This window comes from Nerophis lumbriciformis, linkage group LG21 (genome assembly GCF_033978685.3).
Source record: "Nerophis lumbriciformis linkage group LG21, RoL_Nlum_v2.1, whole genome shotgun sequence".
NCBI classification, from domain to species: Eukaryota; Metazoa; Chordata; class Actinopteri; order Syngnathiformes; family Syngnathidae; genus Nerophis; species Nerophis lumbriciformis.
The window spans coordinates 18,452,130-18,465,727 of record NC_084568.2 but is presented as its reverse complement, the minus strand read 5'-3'; the positions used below and the strand labels follow the sequence as shown (position 1 = coordinate 18,465,727).

The window sequence follows — 13,598 nt, the reverse complement described above, 5'->3', positions numbered from 1 at the left end:
TGGTCTTCTGTTTTTTGTGCGCGTACCACAATAACATTACACACCAGAATATTTTGTTCCTGGGTGGTTAGAATGTTTTGCTCTGCCAAAAGCAAGTCTTGCACAGAGCCCAAGATACAGTAATTGGCAAGAAACGCCCTTTGCACCTTGTACTTTTTTCTCAGACAAACACAGAAGGAGCCATAGAATGTCAAAAGGACTTCAGCCACCTTGCCACTCTTTGCACATTTTGTACCAAAGTTTGTAGAGGAATATGTTTCGAAAAAGTATCAGAATCTCAGACCTTTTGTGCTTTTTGTAAGATGTGGGCTATAGAGAAAAAAAATGGTTGGCATCCAGTGTACAATGAGAAATGTACACAAGTTGTTAGCGAATCAAACAATTGGACATCATCTGATCGGTTGTCTTTTAAAGCACAGGCTGCAAAAGTGATAGATATCTGTAAAAAGCTCGGATTAATCGACTCACTTCGACATAAGAGATTATTAACATCAACAAAAAAGCCTTTATTTGTAAATGTACTTGTGACTGAATTTACAGAATTTTGTTGACATCGTTTTTAATTTGTGCAAAATTCCAATAGGTGATTTTGTAAATTGTGATTAAAGGTTTGCAGAGAAGTTTACCAGAAAACACAAAAGTACCTTTGGTCTATTGCTGAAGCTTTAAAGGTTGGTAGCAGCTCATATTAGGAGTGTACGTATTTTAGATCAGAATCATCTTTATTGGCCAGGTGTGTTTAACACACAAGGAATTTGGCTAGGTAGATTGTGCTCTCTTTGTTCAATGAAAACAATAAATATTAACGATATATATAGCTAAAACTATAAACAAGTACTTAACTAACTAACATCTGCACGGCTATGATAATGCAGTGGTAAAGCGCAAAAGTATGATGAAGTGAACATGAGTTAATTTGAGTCAGTTTTTTTCACTTTCTTACATAAAAATTGGCTCGTTTTAGGTGGCTAACAATAAAGCTAATGGGAGCAATCAATTCTACTTCTGAATCACTTTAAAAATGCATTCAAAAACTGTCAATACTTATTATTTACGTTCCGTAACCTGTATAATAACCAAGCTGTAGCATCATTGTTATTGTAAGAGCGAACACTGAGGAACTCTTTGACTATCGTAGTAACACATCACCGTGTTACGGTATTAGCCGTAAAAGCTAACTACGGCAACAGATAAGCTAGCTTCTACAACAATACAACACTGCGATACGACACCAATTTGCACTGACTGAAAAACATGAACAATCATATTACAGTATCTGTAAAGTATCACTGTAATGTATTAACCCGAATTTTATGTTTTGTTTGTACACAGCTGAGCTCGCCAGACAGCATATGTACTTTAGTTGTACTAAAACCAGAGGTGGGTAGAGTAGCCAGAATTTGTACTCAAGTAAGAGTACTGTTACTTTAGAGATTTATTTCTCAAGTAAAAGTAAGGAGTAGTCACCCAAATATTTACTTGAGTAAAAGTAAAAAGTATGTTGTGAAAAAACTACTTAAGTACTGAGTAACTGATGAGTAACCTGTTCGTTTAATGATGACGGCAACAAATAATGCACAAAAACATAAAAATAGCAATGAGCAAATTCAGAGTCAGGAATATCTCTTAAGCAACTAAAACAATAATATATATTAAATAATAATACATTAACATAAAAAAAAAATCAAGACAAATTGAGCCACAATAACTTAACAGCACCATAGGCTCAGTAGGCAGAGATTACAAAGGAAAATAACAAGTTAGCCTTTACGCAAACCATAAACTGATAGGTGTGGGCTGCACCTGGGAACACACTAATTGGTGTTTCTATGCATGCATGCGTGTGTGTGTGTGTGTGTGTGTGCGACTGTGTGTGTGTGTGTGTGTGTGTGTGTGTGTGTGCGTGTGTGTGTGTGTGTGTGTGTGCGTGTGTGTCTATGAGGCTGCAGTACGTTAATAAATGTCCCCACACAATGTATATTTGACAGTGATTCATAGCAGGGAAGCTAACATCAGCCTACGGTGACAGCCAAAATACCTACTAACGTTACTTACCGCGATGTGCTTCCTCAAATTTGACGTTGAGTTCATGTAAGCTTAAGCTTGTTAATCATGTGACCGCCTGGCTCTGTTTGATTGGTGAAGCGGAGTCAAACGTCACCAGTGACTGTATTTGATTGGTGAAACCCAGGCATGCGATAGATCCTACTTTGAAGGTCTGTCTGACAAACCAAAACAAACAAAGCGTGCATTAACAGATCGATAAAAATCAGTAGCGAGTAGCGAGCTGAATGTAGATAAATGGAGCGGAGTAAAAGTAGCATTTCTTCTTTATAAATATACTCAAGTAAAAGTAAAAGTATGTTTCATTAAAACTACTCTTAGAAGTACAATTTATCCCAAAAGTTACTCAAGTAGATGTAACAGAGTAAATGTAGCGCGTTACTACCCACGTCTGACTAAAACACATGACGTGCTGCATGTATCATGATATTAAAGTGACTCCCCCGACAGACAGTTGTTCGTCTGGTCCAGCTAAACAGGGACGTTTTCTGTTGATTTTGGGTAAGCACTCCATTTATGTAGTAATAGCCTGGCTCCAAGTTCCATATTTAGAGCGTGAAAATCGCTTTCACCTCAGCGCTGAATCAGAAATAAGACTCAAGCATAGGAGAACCACAACAAACATAAAACAAGACAGTATGGGCATTCTAGTCAAGGTTGCTGGTTGGGGACAAATGGGGGATGAAACATGCCTCATTGTGCGACATGGAGACGCTACATTCACCAAAAATGCGGGAAACATTTGCATCGCAGCGAAGAAAATTATGGAAAGTGAAGGTTTGCGGGGAAGGCGAGAGTGCCAATGAATGACAACAATATCTTGTGCCAGGTAAACAAGCATACATACACCTGGGAAACGTGGTATATCTCACTCTCAATAACAGTGAATTAATACACTTTGCCTGGAAAAAAAACTTCTAAATTGCACCTTTTCTGCATGTGTTACCAATAATCCAAAGTAAACTAATAAATATTGCAGTAAAAAGCAGCATTAGTTCAGTATTCAAGTTAATATGGTGATAAAAAAAATTAGGAAACCATGACTCGCCACAGCAAAACCTATGAAAAAAAAACAAGAAAACAACCATATCACAGTGATTAAAAACAACACATTTGAGGCAGGCACCACAATTGACATACAAGTCATCATTTCTCCATAATTGTTGGTCCAAAGCTAGTGAGGATTTTGGCAAAATGAAAGTAATACGTTTCATATTTTATACACAACAGCCAATAAATGTAATTGCAATTGCATGCAAAGTCTACTATATAATACTTGCAAATGAGACTGAGAAATGTAATAAGAAAACAAGTTAAAACAACTAGACAACAGAGCTTTCATAAACAGCTCATTTTCAAATGTTACCTTAAAAATTTGATTTCATTATTAAACAATTAAAATGTATTAACGTGCACAGCTTACACACAGTTACAGAAGAATGGTAACGTTGTGTACCGGTATCACATCACAGGTACTGGGAATTGGTACCAAATTGTTTCAAATTTGAATGGTACACAATCCAAAATGATTGCTATGAAAAGTTAATTAAACAAAACCAGTGATGGCCTGAACTCCAAAATCCTTACAATATACATTTAAACATAAACAATAAGGAACAATTAACATAAAACCAATTCCAAACAAGCACATTTTCTATAAAAAATCACTGTCGACCACATCCATCCAGATTGATTCCGACCTGTCCGACATTCAGCAAAGAGAGCCTGCAGTGATGTTTCACTTTTTATTGACGTGCTACAGAAAAGCTGATACAATTTATTTCAAAGTTGAAGAAAAGCAAAAAGGAGTGAAGCACCCACATGAACTCAGAGATATTACTTGCCTGCAGGCAAAATGTTAGATGCCAAAATACATTCATTTGGGGTTCAGGCAGCCTGTACGTGAACTCTTGTGAAGGGCCTGAAGTTCAAAAATTAGGAATGGGTAGAGAACACACGATATTGGGTCTACTTCTCTGGACAGAAAATACCACACTTGTTGACAACAGCACTAAGCGTATCCTTACACACCTCAGTCTGACAAACAGACCCTTTGTCACTCTGCTATGGTGCTAACTTGGCTTCCATTGATACACACAATAACAAGTGACAGCCCTAAAATTGTGGCCGACATTACACACTTTATTCCTCAGAAGTCACCAAGCGATCCGACTCAGTACAAAGAAGAACGCACTTTGCACTCAAGTGACAGTCAGACGAATGAACAGAAGGATCAAAGTGGAATAAAAGGACCAACCGATGAGACAAGACAGAGATATAGATGATTTAATAGATGGATGAACAGAAAAATATAGAAGAAACAAGTCAGATACTTAGATAAATAGACCGATAGAGAAAGACTTAGTGATACATCGACCAACCTTGAGAAGGATGAACAATGGACAGAAACGAGAGGGAGGATACGTAGATTGACAGACTGACGTTAGGATAAACAGGCGGTTGGAAAATGGATGAACAGACGAGCAAATGACACTTGGATTGATTCATAACAGACGGACAGACAGGCGATAAAGTGTAACCTCAAATTACGAACCCCTCATCATACATCACTTTTCCATTTACCAACCACAGACCGAATAAAAATATGCTTTGGTGTACGAACCTTGTCTTAGCGTAATAATGTTTCATCCACCCATTGTGTGCCTCGCCATGTGGCAATTTTGTGCCAGGCAGCACAACCACTGTAGGCGAGCTGATCGATCTCCGGTGCTCATTCAGTCAGCAGAGCAGTGTTGTTGTTAACTACTGTGCTATTTTGCGTGCTTCCAAGTGTTTTTGTTAGCTTTTTTAGACATTTTCTAGTTTGTCTAGTTCAATATGAGTCCAAAGACCAGAGACCCGACTGGCAAAAACAATAGTCCAGGATATCACTCACCCACTACACCAATACATCATCCCACTACCATCAGGGCGCAGGTACAGAACAATCAAATTTCGGAGGGCCCGCCTCAGGAAAAGCCTGATCCCTGCAGCTATAGCCGCCCTTAACAGCAGGCCCGTCCGACCTGTCTGACAAGCCTGTAAATGTGTGTTAGTCATGTATGATGTCTTTTTGTTATTTTTTTGTGTGATGTGTAATGTCTAGTGTTTAAATGTACGGCAGTGACAATGAATTTCCCCAAGGGGACCAATAAATCTAATCTAATCTAATCAAAGAAAGTAATGGGCAAGTGATGTGTGGTTTGAAACCTTCAGGAAGTATCCACAGCATAGTCGACAATACTCGTCTCCTTTTCTTCTGCTGCACACTAAAAAGATTAACCGAGAAGGTAAGTGGATTTAATTTTTTATTTCTAATCATTGTAGCAACCTGGCTGTTAAAGTTAAGAAGTTTTGTGATTTCAAACTGTGAGTGCGCCACAGGGCAGTGACAGTGTGTGTGCATGTCGGCAGGGCGGCTGAAAATGAGGACAGTTCAGGTTAGGGCTGGGCGATATATCGATATACTCGATATATCGCGGGTTTGTCTCTGTGCGATATAGAAAATTACTATATCGTGATATTCGAGTATATGTTCTCACGCAGTTGCTTTTAGTTGCGGGCATTACACTGCATGCGTTTCCCAGTCTTTCTTGTCTCTCCTTCTCACAGAGACATAAAGCAAGCGCACCTTCTTACATACGTCACATACTGTCACGAGTGCAACGTCACACGCTCCCGCGGAGCAGACAGGTAGCGACATGGTAACGTTAGCTGTGATGCTAACGGTGCGGTGCGGGTGGTAATACGAGAGAGAGAAGGTGCGAATCTGGTAACAAATGAAGGAAGAATTAATTCCCAAGAAAAACAGCACGGGGTGCATCGTCTGACGGTGGTTTGGCTTCAAGCGGGAATATGTTGAACATTTATGCGGCAAAAGCGTTGCTACAAAAAGTAGCACCACTGCTAATGTAGCAACATTTGAAAAGTCACCCGCTAGACAATGAATAGTGCTTGAAACTCGCGCATGTCAACATCTCCGTTCTGTGCCACACCAACAAAATGCCGAGGCAACCATTTCCAGATCAACACCGTATGAAACAAATAGTCAACAACAGGAGATAACGTCCGCAGGAACCTACCACATAGTGAAGGACATACACTATTTGATTTCCTATTATGCAGCTAATTTTTATTTGACATTTATTGAAATATCTTGTGTGACATCATTCACAAAAGTGCACTTATAGCTTGTTTTTAATATGTCTCTGACAATCTTGCACTTTTTGTTTTGTAAATGAGATGAATGTTTGTGCCACTGCTTAATTACTGTTTAATAAATACAGTTTTGGTAAATTGACTTAGTTGTGATTTCCCTCTCTGCATGAAAGTTTAAAAATTAGCAAGAATGTTTTAATGTAGACACATAGAATCATCATACTGGTGTGATTATATGCATCAAGTGTTCATTGAAGGCTAAGGCAAAATATCTAGATATATATCGTGTATCGTGACATGGCCTAAAAATATTGAGATATTAATAAAAGGCCATATCGCCCAGCCCTAGTTCAGCTAGTTGTTGTGGTTTTGGCTTTGTTATTATGTAAATAGAAAGTCAAACCATAACCCCTTTCTTACTGTATGTTTGATATACAGTACTTTATAGCGCTTTATAGTGTGTTCAAAGTGAACAAAACTTTTACTAAATTGTGGATTTTTGTCAAAGCTGGAACCTGTTATTAAAATTTTCATTGTTTCTTTTGCTTCAGTATACAAACGTTTTTTTTATTTAATAACCCTTTTCAAGAACCAACTAAGTTTGTAAATCAAGGTTCCACGGTAATATTATACCATAAAATCTGTAAAAAGACTTAAAAGGGAATCAAGTAACAACATAACGTGACACAAGAAGAAGGGAGTGCAGAGCATGACGGCGTGTAAGACTCTGGATGATTAAATCAAGCTGTTAACAGTTGTTTACTTCCTGGTGTAATGTGGTTGTAGGAGCCTAAACGCTATTTAGGTTAATTTACATTTTATGGTAGGTGCTTTATGTTTATTCAGCCAGAAGGGGACTAATTAATTTATTTGAATAATACGAAAATGTATATATTGCATGCTTAGAGTAATTATAAGGCACACTTTATTTGTAATTACTACATTTGTGTGAATAATTTGATAACGTACTATTTTATACTGCTTTAATACAGTGAAAAATATGTAACAGTTTAATTGCATTTATGACGGAAGGATCTGTGTGGTAATAAGGTTTGGACACAGTGTATTATGGGTAATGGCAGTCAGGTATGGTGAAATCGAGCCACACAGTTTTTAGACCTTACTCTTACTCTTTCTTACTGTAACACACTCGCTTTATTTTGCTATACATTTTTCCCCACATCGTTATTGTTTGACGTTTTGGAATGATTAAGTTCACAAGTAAACGATACACAAAACAAAGGAGCATCTGAAGTTTTTGTTGTTATTGCCGCAGCAAGCGGGAGCAGAAGAAAATAGAGGAGTGACAAGCTAAGGCTTCATTAGGAAACTACAGCGGTTCTATCTACACTTCTCGAACTTTACTAAGCACTGGTGTTGTTCTAAGCTAGTTTAGCAATTAGCATGCCTTCCTGACTGCTCCTGCTTACTCTTACTCTGTGTGTAACAGCTTTAGCCTCGTCCTCCAGTGATAATAATACTTGTCTCGATCAGCTGGGGGGCCAAAAATAAATAGACTATCAGCCAGAGGTGTTTGCACTCTGTCTTTGAAAGGCATTATTCGGCACTGGCCGATCGCATACTTTCTCACGGAAATCGGCTGATTTTGTTCGCGCCCGATCGATCGGACAATCTCTACTGAAAACCGATCAATTTTATGTCAATTATACACTATTCTCAACTATCTGAACAAAACATTCACATCTTAAATTTGTGTTATAGGGTCAGGACTTTCAACAACATAATGAAGAGCGCCGCAGTTTCAAGAGCCCAACGTCTCAGGGGCCGCACATCCAAATGTAGATGTTTCGTCAGAAAGTGCCTCAGCAGGTTATATTTCTTTGAGACTGTGTTTACTTAATTGCAAAGGAAACACATCGGCTTGCACACTGCACTGTCAAATTTATTATTCTACCCTCGATACTCCTCTCTGAGCTGCCACCTTACCGTGGTAGAGGAGTTTGCGTGTCCCAATGATCCTAGGAGCTATGTTGTCCGGGGGCTTCCATGCCCCCTGGTAGGGTCTCCCAAGACAAACAGGTCCTAGGTGAGGGATCAGACAAAGAGCAGCTCGAAGACTTCTATGGAAATGCAAGAACCGAGACTCAGATTTCCCTCGCCCGGACGCGGGTCACCGGGGCCCCCCTCCGGAGCCAGGCCCGGAGTTGGGGCACGATGGCGAGCGCCTGGTGGCCGGGCCTGTCCCCATGGGGCCCGGCCAGGCACAGCCCGAAGAGGCAACGTGGGTCCCCCCTCCAATGGGCTCACCACCCATAGCAGGGGCCATAGAGGTCGGGTGCAATGTGAGCTGGGCGGCAGCCAAAGGCAGGGCACTTGGCGGTCCGATCCTCGGCTACAGAAGCTAGCTCTTGGGACGTGGAACGTCACCTCGCTGGGGGGGAAGGAGCCTGAGCTAGTGCGTGAGGTATAGAAGTTCCGGTTGGATATAGTCGGACTCACTTCGACGCACAGCAAGGGCTCTGGAACCAGTTCTCTCGAGAGGGGCTGGACTCTCTTCCACTCTGGCGTTGCCAGCAGTGAGAGGCGACGGGCTGGGGTGGCAATTCTTGTTGCCTCCTGGCTCAGAGCCTGCATGTTGGAGTTCAACCCGGTGGACGAGATGGTAGCTTCCCTCCGCCTTTGGGTGGGGGGACGGGTCCTGACTGTTGTTTGCGCTTACGCACCAAACAGCAGCTCAGAGTACCCACCCTTTTTGGATTCACTCGAGGGAGTACTTGAGGGTGCTCCCCCGGGTGATTCCCTCGTTCTACTGGGGGACTTCAACGCTCATATTGGCAATTACAGTGAAACCTGGAGAGGCGTGATTGGGAAGAATGGCCGCCCGGATCTGAACTTGAGTGGTGTTTTGTTACTGGACTTTTGTGCCCGTCACGGATTGTCCATAACGAACACCATGTTCAAACATAAGGGTGTCCATATGTGCACTTGGCACCAGGACACCCTAGGCCGCAGTTCCATGATCGACTTTGTTGTTGTGTTATCGGATTTGCGGCCTCATGTTTTGGACACTCGGGTGAAGAGAGGGGCGGAGCTTTCTACCGATCACCACCTGGTGGTGAGTTGGCTGCGATGGTGGGGGAGGATGCCGGACAGACCTGGCAGGCCCAAACGCATTGTGAGGGTTTGCTGGGAACGTCTGGCAGAGTCTCCTGTCAGAGAGAGTTTCAATTCCCACCTCCGGAAGAACTTTGAACATGTCACGAGGGAGGTGCTGGACATTGAGTCCGAGTGGACCATGTTCCGCACCTCTATTGTCGAGGCGGCTGATTGGAGCTGTAGCCGCAAGGTAGTTGGTGCCTGTCGTGGCGGTAATCCTAGAACCCGTTGGTGGACACCGGCGGTGAGGGATGCCGTCAAGCTGAAGAAGGAGTCCTATCGGGTTCTTTTGGCTCATGGGACTCCTGAGGCAGCGGACGGGTACCGACAGGCCAAGCGGTGTGCGGCTTCAGCGGTTGCGGAGGCAAAAACTCGGACATGGGAAAAGTTCGGGGAAGCCATGGAAAACGACTTCCGGACAGCTTCGAAGCGATTCTGGACCACCATCCGCCGCCTCAGGAAGGGGAAGCAGTGCACTACCAACACCGTGTATGGTGAGGATGGTATTCTGCTGACCTCGACTGCGGAAGTTGTGGATCGGTGGAGGGAATACTTCGAAGACCTCCTCAATCCCACCAACACGTCTTTCTATGAGGAAGCAGTGCCTGGGGCATCTGTGGTGGGCTCTCCTATTTCTGGGGCTGAGGTTGCTGAGGTAGTTAAAAAGCTCCTCGGTAGCAGGGCCCCGGGGGTGGATGAGACCCGCCCGGAGTTCCTTAAGGCTCTGGATGCTGTGGGGCTGTCTTGGTTGACAGCATCGCGTGGACATCGGGGGCGGTACCTCTGGATTGGCAGACCGGGGTGGTGGTTCCTCTCTTTAAAAAGGGGAACCGGAGGGTGTGTTCTAACTATCGTGGTATCACACTCCTCAGCCTTCCCGGTAAGGTCTATTCAGGTGTACTGGAGAGGAGGCTACGCCGGATAGTCGAACTTCGGATTCAGGAGGAACAGTGTGGTTTTCGTCCTGGTCGTGGAACTGTGGACCAGCTCTATACTCTCGGCAGGGTCCTTGAGGGTGCATGGGAGTTTGCTCAACCAGTCTACATGTGCTTTGTGGACTTGGAGAAGGCATTTGACCGTGTCCCTCGGGAAGTCCTGTGGGGAGTGCTCAGAGAGTATGGGGTTTCGGACTGTCTGATTGTGGCGGTCCGCTCCCTGTATGATCAGTGTCAGAGCTTGGTTCGCATTGCCGGCAGTAAGTCAGACACGTTTCTGGTGAGGGTTGGACTCCGCCAAGGCTGCCCTTTGTCACCGATTCTGTTCATAACTTTTATGGACAGAATTTCTAGGCGCAGTCAAGGCGTTGAGGGGATCTGGTTTGGTGGCTGCAGGATTAGGTCTCTGCTTTTTGCAGATGATGTGGTCCTGATGGCTTCATCTGACCAGGATCTTCAGCTCTCACTGGATCGGTTCGCAGCTGAGTGTGAAGCGACTGGGATGAGAATCAGCACCTCCAAGTCCGAGTCCATGGTTCTCGCCCGGAAAAGGGTGGAGTGCCATCTCCGGGTTGGGGAGGAGATCTTGCCCCAAGTGGAGGAGTTCAAGTGCCTCGGAGTCTTGTTCACGAGTGAGGGAAGAGTGGATCGTGAGATCGGCAGGCGGATCGGTGCGACGTCTTCAGTAATGCGGACGCTGTATCGATCCGTTGTGGTGAAGAAGGAGCTGAGCCGGAAGGCAAAGCTCTCAATTTACCGGTCGATCTACGTTCCCATCCTCACCTATGGTCATGAGCTTTGGGTTATGACCGAAAGGACAAGATCACGGGTACAAGCGGCCGAAATGAGTTTCCTACGCCGGGTGGCGGGGCTCTCCCTTAGAGATAGGGTGAGAAGCTCTGTCAACCGGGGGGCGCTCAAAGTAAAGCCGCTGCTCCTCCACATCGACAGGAGCCAGATGAGGTGGTTCGGGCATCTGGTCAGGATGCCACCCGAGCGCCTCCCTAGGGAGGTGTTTAGGGCACGTCCGACCGGTAGGAGGCCACGGGGAAGACCCAGGACACGTTGGGAAGACTATGTCTCCCGGCTGGCCTGGGAACGCCTCGGGATCCCCCGGGAGGAGCTGGACAAAGTGGCTGGGGAGAGGGAAGTCTGGGCTTCCCTGCTTAGGCTGCTGCCCCCGCGACCCGACCTCGGATAAGCGGAAGAAGATGGATGGATGGATGGATACCCTCGATACTCATTTCCAGCGTGTGCAGCTAGTTAAAAGTATGAAGAAACAGAAGCTTTAGAAGTTTTGTTGAGGATTTATGTTCCTTCTTTTGCATTATTTTCCATCCTCAGTTTTATTTCTTTACACTTCTTCTTTCATTTAGGTTTGTAAGACTAAAAATATAAACATAAAATAAACATAATAGTGTAACGTCCATTAAGTATCTTACATAAATAAAATAGAAGGTAATTACACAACAGTCACACACCTAACATTGCACACACTGTATGGGACTTTTCACAGTTAAAGCGAAGGTGGAGCATTGTCGCCCTCTACTGGTCACATTAGTACTACATGTATCAAACTAGGTTTGATCGGCATTGTTACTCTCAAATACCAACACGACCACGAATACAAAAGACATCATGAAGTCAGCTATTTCAACACAAAACAAAGTAAATATATCCATGCTCAATGTCTACTTACAAATGTTTGACCTAGTTTCGTGATGAAACTTTCTTGCTGGGATTTCTACTATTGTTGCTGCTTGTCTGGATCAATGTGTCCGTCGCTTAAAAGGTCCGCCAGAAAACAATGACTCGAGCGCTTGCTGGGGGCAGAACATTCATACTTTGTTGTCTAGTCGTTGTTAAAAGTCAGATTTTGGTGATATATGTTGATTTATTTTCAGGGTTGAATGAATATTCTTCTTTCACTCACCCCACTGCTGCTTCATCTTGACACATATGCCCCGCCGTTGCCCCCTGCGGGGTGGCAGAAGTACTGCATACATGATCAACCCTAGTTTTAATGGTTTCATCAAGTCTATTTGGACGATGTTCAGCGGGCCAAATGAAAAGCTTTGGGGGACCGGATGTGGCCTGCAGGCTGCCAGTTGAATACAACCCTGTTTCCATATGAGTTGGGAAATTGTGTTAGATGTAAATATAAACGGAATACAATGATTTGCAAATAATTTTCAACCCATATTCAGTTGAATATGCTACAAAGACAACATATTTGATGTTCAAACTGATAAACTTTTTTTTTTTGCAAATAATCATTAACTTTAGAATTTGATGCCAGCAACACGGGACAAAGAAGTTGGGAAAGGTGGCAATAAATACTGATAAAGTTGAGGAAGGCTCATCAAACACTTATTAGGAACATCCCACAGGTGAACAGGCAAATTGGGAACAGGTGGGTGCCATGATTGGGTATAAAAGTAGATTCCATGAAATGCTCAGTCATTCACAAACAAGGATGGGGCAAGGGTCACCACTTTGTCAACAAGTGCATGAGCAAATTGTTGAACAGTTTAAGAAAAACCTTTCTCAACCAGCTATTGCAAGGAATTTAGGGATTTCACCATCTACGGTCCGTAATATCCTCAAAGGGTTCAGAGAATCTGGAGAATTCACTGCACGTAAGCAGCTAAGCCCGTGACCTTCGATCCCTCAGGCTGTACTGCATCAACAAGTGACATTAGTGTGTAAAGGATATCACCACATGGGCTCAGGAACACTTCAGAAACCCACTGTCAGTAACTACAGTTGGTCGCTACATCTGTAAGTGCAAGTTAAAACTCTCCTATGCAAGGCGAAAACCGTTTTATCAACAATACCCAGAAACGCCGTCGGCTTCACTGGGCCTGAGCTCATCTAAGATGGACTGATACAAAGTGGAAAAGTGTTGTGTGGTCTGACGAGTCCACATTTAAAATTGTTTTTGGAAACTGTGGACGTCGTGTCCTCCGGACCAAAGAGGAAAAGAACCATCTGATTGTTATAGGCGCAAAGTGTAAAAGCCATTATCTGTGATGGTATGGGGGTGTATTAATGCCCAAGACATGGGTAACTTACACATCTGTGAAGGCGCCATTAATGCTGAAAGGTACATACAGGTTTTGGAGCAACATATGTTGCCATCCAAGCAATGTTACCATGGACGCCCCTGCTTATTTCAGCAAGACAATGCCAAGCCACGTGCTACATCAACGTGGCTTCATAGTAAAAGAGTGCGGGTAATAGACTGGCCTGCCTGTAGTCCAGACCTGTCTCCCATTGAAAAGGTGTGGCGCATTATGCAGCCTAGAATACCACAACGGAGAC

The 13,598-nt window shown here is 43.5% G+C and overlaps 1 protein-coding gene across 1 annotated transcript in view; it reads right to left on the bottom strand.

The window, feature by feature from the left end:
* The window catches only part of stt3b (STT3 oligosaccharyltransferase complex catalytic subunit B), a 116,661-nt gene extending 104,527 nt beyond the window's left edge, over positions 1-12,134 (bottom strand). Inside the window, exon 1 of the mRNA XM_061982781.2 lies at positions 11,974-12,134. The gene's annotated coding sequence lies outside the window, so the exon portion shown is untranslated. The remainder of the gene's footprint in view (positions 1-11,973) is intronic.
* Positions 12,135-13,598: the final 1,464 nt, after the last annotated feature.